The 6,879-nt window shown below is 48.1% G+C and overlaps 1 long non-coding RNA gene across 1 annotated transcript; it reads left to right on the top strand.

The window, feature by feature from the left end:
- On the top strand, positions 1 to 6,879 carry LOC144327923 (uncharacterized). The gene is made up of 2 exons (XR_013393092.1): positions 1 to 958; positions 4,924 to 6,879. It is a non-coding gene; the product is annotated as an uncharacterized LOC144327923 (long non-coding RNA).

The raw sequence follows: 6,879 nt of genomic DNA, 5'->3' as shown, positions 1-6,879 counted from the left end.
GGGAGATGGGAAAGGTTTCTCTCAATATTTTCTAAGCTCTGTACTTTGTGAATACTATCTGCAGTAAATTCCTAAGTAAATCTCTGAGCTAATCTTACTTCTGCAAATTTCGGCCAGACAGTTAGCAAAGACAGCAGTTGCTTGCTATTTCTAATCAGACAGGTCAGGAGGTCGTTTCCTGCCTAGTCAGCTAGCAAGAAACCGCTGCTGTTAGCAGTAACTAACCAGACCTACTAAATTTGGCTGGCAGGTCAAAAGTTCATTTCCTACCCTGTTAGCTTGCAAGGACATTATAGCTGTTGTCTGCAGATTTAAACCAGGCCTGTTAAAGAGGCCCCCCCTTTTCCTGCCTTATGCTTACTAATGCAAAGACGAAGACACGTGTACGAAGGAAAGGGGAGGAAATGCTTAGCTAGCAGAAAGACAGGAATGTTTAGCAAGCAATAAAATGTGTTTAGCAAGCAATATAGATGTGCCATGTAAGGGAATAATTTGAGCAGGTATGGGAGGGGGGAGAGTGTTCAGAAGAGTATAAGAAGTCTGTAGATGCGTATTTCTTTACAGCCAGTGTATTTTCAGGAGCTATCCAACTGGTTGTCTCTGTGTACAGAATGTTTCTGTGGACAGATTTCAATAAACTCTTTTTCTCCAAAGAAGATTTTGCTTTCCTGGTACTTTTGTTCCCTCCAAGGTCCGGGGATGGCGTGGCTGATGGATCCCTAGGTAAATAAGGCTTCATTTCTTTGGGGGCTCGTGCCGGGATAAGCCCTCTCCCCAATACGGACCGGAGGGCCAGGCTCAACCAAGGTGAACAGCTCAGCAGCGTTTGCAGGCTTCAGCGCGCACCCCACCTGTTTCGTGGGGGAAGCCGGCCACACTGTCCTGCAGTGGAGACATCTTGTTGAGGGAGAAAAACAAAGAGGACGGCGCCAAGGGGACAGGTCCGCAGCGGAAAACGGTAAGCCCAAGGGAAAGGGCGTGGGCCCCAAGGAAAAGGGGGGCGAGGTCTGATCAAGCCTCACCTGGTTGTGCAGAGGGCCACCAGGAAGGGAAAAAAGGGCGTGGCAGTGTTATGCCACCAGTAAGGTTTGGTAAAAAGGGGACTGGTTGTGCAGGAGAGTGCCACCAGCAAAAATTTGGAACAGAAGAGGGAGGGATATATATATATTGTGATTTTTTTGGTGTGTTTTGAGTATTGCATGCTGAAGTTATTTTGGTGTGTTTTGTGTATTGCATGCTGAAGTTATTTTGGTGTGTTTAGTGTGTTACATGTTGAAATTATATTGGTGTGTTTTGTATGTTGTATGTTGCATGTCAAGATACTCCAGTGGCTGAATTGTCAAGTGTGGGCCAGGGCTTAGCGTTCCCCTTGGGTGATTGCAGGGTTGTGCATTTTCTGGCAGGTCTGTTGTGTGAGAGAATTTTTACTGTGAATAGTAGCGAAGGATCTGGAAGAAATGGGTTCTGGCCAAAGTAAAAGTACCCCTTTGAAATGCTTTTGGGGATTCAAGCTGATGAGAGGGGAGGATGAGGACATTGTGAATTAGATTGGCCCACCCAAAAGAACAAATTGGCCGTCCACTGGGACCCTTGATTTGCAACTCATTAATCCATTATATCAGAACATTTTGAATGTCCACCCTGATCAAATCCCCTACATTTCCACATGGAAGACCAATGTGGAAAAGAACCCCCCCCCCCTTGGCTGAAGTCATGCTGCCAAAAAGTCTCAGGCAGCAGTATCTGCTCAGTCAGGAAAACAGGAGGACAACCCCCCAGTCCTCCAGGATTCAGAGATGGAAGAAGATAAAGTTTTGATGCCCCACCGCCTTATGCCCCGGCAACAGCCCTGGCACCACCCCCGCCACAGGGAGCAGATGGCCCAGCCCCAATCCCGTGGACAATGCATTGTTAAGACCTGGGCGAAGATGGAGAAAGGGAGGAACGAGAAGAGGATGATGAGGATGAGGCATTTGTAGGAAGATTGATTAAGTTGACAAGTGATGGAAAGATATGAACAGAGGAACAGGCAGAACGTTTGAGAAAGTATGTGGAACTTTATGAGAAGTGGACGTCAGTCCCCATATGTTAAAAACAGCGGGATGTATAGGGGAACAGAGAAGAAAGTGGCAGAAAAAGTGGGGAAAGGCAGTGAAAAGAGTGACCCTCCATAGGGCACATAAAGCACAGGAGAAGGGCGCGGCCAGAGTGATGCCTCTCCATAGAGTGTATGACCCTCCGACCCCCGCGGGACCTAATGGGGTGGTGCCCAATAGAACTCATACAGTTCAACATGTCCCCTTCTCTAGTGCAGATGTTTGTAATTGGAGGAACCAAAACCCTTCATTTGAAGAAAACCCTGCCAAAATAATTAAGCTGTTTGAGGGAATTTTTTTAAAACATACAACCCCACTTTTATGATGTGCAATATTTGATGGATGCCCTGCTAGCTACAGAGGAGGATAGGCAAATTCATGCTGAAGCCCGAGCACACATGAGAGCGCAGGGGGCAGGAGATCAAGCTGTTGCAGCAGGATATCCTGAAACTACACCGAATTGGGATTATCAGATCATTGAAGGGCAAAATACCCTCACCACTTATCGCCAGAATGTCTTAAATGGCATGAGGAGGGCAGCCAGAAAACCCACCAACTTTGTGAAGGCCAGAGAAATAGTACAAGGGACAGAGGAGGCCCCTGGAGCCTACTTAAAGAGGCTGAAGGAAGCCTACCGCCAGTATATCCCTGTGGACCCAGATGAGGCTGCCAATGCCCCTATCATAAAAACTGCCTTTGTAGCCCAAGCGGCGCCCGATATCCACCAAGAAAAATGAAGGTTTTTATGGGCCACACCCTTGAATGGATGTTGGAATTAGCCCAGACCATTTATAATCAGAGGGAAAAAGAGACCCAGAAGAAAAAAAAAGGAGAAGTACCAGGCAGAGAAGTTGATGGCCCTGAAGACGGGAAGTCCACCGTTAGGAGAAGAAGAGGAGGGCGAGGCCGCTTAGGAAAGAGCGACAGCATGCCTTCAAGGATTTGAAAAAGGCATTGCAGCAAGCACCAGCGCTGGGCATCCCAAATCCTGAGAAGCCTTTCTCCCTGTTTGTGGATGAAGACCAGGGAACAGCAAAGGGAGTGCTATGCCAAAAAAAATTGGGAAGCTGGCAGCAGCCCGTGGCATACCTATCTGAGCGCCTGACGCCTACAGAACAAGGTTTACCGCCATGCATGAGAGCAGTTGTGGCAGTAGCTACCCTACTGAACAAAGCAGACAAATTTACTTTTGGCCAAGACACTGTTTGTGTAACCCCACATGCAGTCCCAGCTCTGCTTGACATGAAGGGTACCTATTTCCTCTCCCAAGCAAAGATGAGAAAATGTCAGATGCTACTACTACATCCGCGTTAAAAATTCCAAGTCACCACAGCCCTCAACCCAGCTGCCCTATTACCGGTAGGAGTAGGTGAGGAGCCCACGCATGACTGCATTGAAGTAATGGATGAGGTGTACTCTAGCAGACCTGACCTTAAAGATGAAGCAGACCCCTAGTGGCCATCATGGTTTATGGATGGAAGCAGCTTCATTGAGGTTGGACACCGGAAAGCAGGCTATGCAGTGGTAGCCCTGGAAGACCAGGTGATCGAAGCAAAGTCACTCCCGCCTGGAACATCGGCCCAGCTGGCAGAGCTAACTGCGCTTACCAGAGCCCTGAGCCTGGCAAAGGGACAGAAGATAAACATTTATACAGATTCTAAGTATGCATTCCTGACTTTACATGCCCATGGAGCCTTATGGAAAGAAAGAGGTTTGCTTACCTCCAGAGGAAGCCAGGTGGCCCACCCACAAGCCTTGTTGAACCTTCTGGATGCTGTATGGGAGCCCGAGGCAGTGGCAGTTATCCATTGTTATGGACACCAGACTGGACCAGGGGAAGTGGCCAGAGGAAACCGATTGGCAGACAGAGTGGCCAAAGAAGCAGCCCAAGAACTGGCCCCCGCCTTGGTTATTGGAGCACTGGTCCCAGAAGAGATCTTAAGCACCACTGACAAGCCAGCTTACACGAAGCAGGAAAGGGACACTGCAGATGCTCAGGAGCTGACATCGTCCAAAGAAGGATGGTACCTTACCCCTGATGACAGGATATGGATTCCAGAGTCCCTTTCTCGGCAGGTTACTCAGAGATACCATGATTCAACCCACATAGGACCAGATGCTACAACCAAGCAGCTGGAGAAATGCTTCTATATAGCCCACCTCTACCAACTGGCAGCCCAGATTTCCAGGAAATGCCTGCTGTGTCAAAAGAATAATCCCAGAGCCGGACCACTGGCTCCCCCAGGGATTCAGCATAGTGGAACTGCACCTATGGAAGATCTTGTCGTGGACTTTACTGAATTACCCCGTTGTGGACTACACCGCTACCTGCTGGTGGCAGTGTGCACCTACACCGGAGGGCCGAAGCATGGCCAACAAAGACTGAAAAGGCATTTGAAGTAACCAGGTGCCTGCTTAGGGAAATCATCCCTCGCTATGGATTGCCAAGGTCCATAGGATCTGACAATGGACCAGCATTTGTTCATGCAGTCCTACAGGGACTGACAAAAGCGCTCCAGATCAACTGGAAGCTGCATACTGCTTATAGACCCCAGAGTTCTGGAAAAGTAGAGAGAATGAACAGAACTCTAAAGAATCAGCTGTCCAAGTTGACACAGGAGACCGGGTCTAATTGGGTGACCATGTTGCCCTTGGCGTTACTCAGGGTCCGCAGTCTCCCGTCAAAGCGAACCCACCTGTCACCTTTTGAAATTCTGTTTGGAAGACCAGTTCCATATGTTAGAATGTTAACTCCATATGCTAGCCAAGATGTGCAATTGAATAACTATGTACAGTCACTCTCCCAAGTTTTCTTTTGTCTCGACAGGTGGACCCAGGCTCGCAACCCCTGTGTGTTGGCTGCATCAGTTCGAGCCAGGTGATGAAGTGTGGGTAAACGATTGGGCACGGACGCAGCTACAACCGTGCTGGAACCTTATATCGTCCTGCTCTCCACACCCACCGCCGTGAAATTCGCCGGCATCACCCCTTGGGTCCACCACACCAGAGTGACCACTACAGATTGGACTGTGCAGTTAAATCCTGATTAACCCCTTCGGCTGACCATCTCCAGACCCTCCGCTGACGACCGCTCTGCTGATATCACTCCGGAGGCTGATACCTCCGGCTGAAGAATTGGATGGGAGGGGCGCCCGCGGGCAGCGCTCCCAACATACCTGTTCTACGAACTCACCCACCTGAGAATATCCTACCACAATATAGGGACAGAGCGAGACTTACAATAATTTGGGAAGGGGACCACCCCATTGGGCATTTGACTCCTCACCAGGCTAGAGTTTTAGCAGCAGTCTATTCTTGTGGGTGTGTTGCTTTTTATTTCTCACCAAACCCCCCTCCAGGAGGTGCTTCTCTTTCTCCCACTCATCGAAGTACCATACACCCAGTGGGCCTTAGAGGTAGTTACACACATACCCTTGAGTGACTGACACGATACCCACCATGACTGAATATTGGTGGGAGGAACCATGGAGATATTGGGGATGGTGGGTAGGAGTGATATGTACCGGCCTGCTTGTTTGGATGCTCCTGTATTTTTGTTGGCATGAACGGTACCGTATTTGTGGGAGGAAACGTAATCCATCTATACCTTTGATGATTCTCCTTTTCTTTTTAGTTGGAGAGCCCACATGTGTATTGGCACAGGCAAGAAAAAGTCCCCCGACTTCCCTTGCCGACATTTCCCGTTTGATGACTGAGTGGGGTGCCCATAACCCCTACAATAGGTGGTTACAAATGGCTGAAATGGAGCATGTTGCTTCAACATTTCAGACCATGGCGAGGCTATCCGTGATCTGGCAGCAAGCATTGAAAAGGTAGCATATGTCCCTGTACAAACCTGGGAGGGCTGGGATATGTCTTGGTTGGACGGCATCTTCCCAGGTGGATGGATGGGGAGGATATTTACTATGGTGATAGGCCCAATAATGCTTCTATTGCTTTTCTGCTTTTGTATTCCCTGCTTGATGCAATGCTTGCAGAATATGATGGGAAAGATGATGTCTCGCATGATGGGACCTCACGTGACTGCTGTAATGAGAAACTATAAACCCCTACCCCAGAACGAATCTAAGTAATAGATTGTTCAAAAGAAGAGGAGGGAGTAAAGGGAGATGGGAAAGGTTTCTCTCAATATTTTCTAAGCTCTGTACTTTGTGAATACTATCTGCAGTAAATTCCTAAGTAAATCTCTGAGCTAATCTTACTTCTGCAAATTTCGGCCAGACAGTTAGCAAAGACAGCAGTTGCTTGCTATTTCTAATCAGACAGGTCAGGAGGTCGTTTCCTGCCTAGTCAGCTAGCAAGAAACCGCTGCTGTTAGCAGTAACTAACCAGACCTACTAAATTTGGCTGGCAGGTCAAAAGTTCATTTCCTACCCTGTTAGCTTGCAAGGACATTATAGCTGTTGTCTGCAGATTTAAACCAGGCCTGTTAAAGAGGCCCCCCCTTTTCCTGCCTTATGCTTACTAATGCAAAGACGAAGACACGTGTACGAAGGAAAGGGGAGGAAATGCTTAGCTAGCAGAAAGACAGGAATGTTTAGCAAGCAATAAAATGTGTTTAGCAAGCAATATAGATGTGCCATGTAAGGGAATAATTTGAGCAGGTATGGGAGGGGGGAGAGTGTTCAGAAGAGTATAAGAAGTCTGTAGATGCGTATTTCTTTACAGCCAGTGTATTTTCAGGAGCTATCCAACTGGTTGTCTCTGTGTACAGAATGTTTCTGTGGACAGATTTCAATAAACTCTTTTTCTCCAAAGAAGA

This window comes from Podarcis muralis, chromosome 6, assembly GCF_964188315.1.
Source record: "Podarcis muralis chromosome 6, rPodMur119.hap1.1, whole genome shotgun sequence".
NCBI classification, from domain to species: Eukaryota; Metazoa; Chordata; class Lepidosauria; order Squamata; family Lacertidae; genus Podarcis; species Podarcis muralis.
Note: the sequence above shows the minus strand (reverse complement) of the source record. Positions and strands in the feature narration are given on the sequence as shown.